This window comes from Crinia signifera, unplaced genomic scaffold, assembly GCF_055691185.1.
Source record: "Crinia signifera unplaced genomic scaffold, ASM5569118v1 HAP2_SCAFFOLD_140, whole genome shotgun sequence".
NCBI classification, from domain to species: Eukaryota; Metazoa; Chordata; class Amphibia; order Anura; family Myobatrachidae; genus Crinia; species Crinia signifera.
In genome coordinates, this window is record NW_028142033.1 from 91,835 (window position 1) to 92,463 (window position 629).

Sequence of the window (629 nt, forward strand, 5' to 3'; positions counted from 1 at the left end):
CAACTACGATCCAGGATTGGACAGCCTTTTCTACATGTATTTTTTATTTTTATTTAGAGCATGGAGTTCCAAAATGCTTTAGTACTGGCTCTCCTACCCCAGATCTTCTTCAAGACCCTAGATAGGTATTCCACGTACTGTGTGTGCACGGTTGCGGTTCTCCATTCTACCTTCCATCTGTTTTGACGGAGACCCAAATTTGGGTTCTGGCCTGCCTTATCAATGTGAGCACACGTGATCTTCACGGCACACACTATTGTCCTGAGGTGTAGTCTGTGAACAGGTCACAATTCCCCACACTTACCAATAGTTGCTCTGAAATAAGACAATATTTCTTTAGTACATATAAAACTACCTTTTGACCATAGGATAATGTTTCACACAATAGATTTTATGTAAAATACTTCAGCAATCCTTATATCAGCAGAGAATCCATCTTCCATTTCATAATGGATACTATTGTTACTGAATAACTTTTAATAATTGTCTCTGTACAGTGCAAATACTTACTGTCTTATCCCCAATAGCAGTCTAGATGTTTCTATGAGGTAGCATAAGGCAAATCTTTTCTGTCTGACTATTTTGTAGATTTAACTTCATAATTTACATATTTTGGATTTTATCTATAA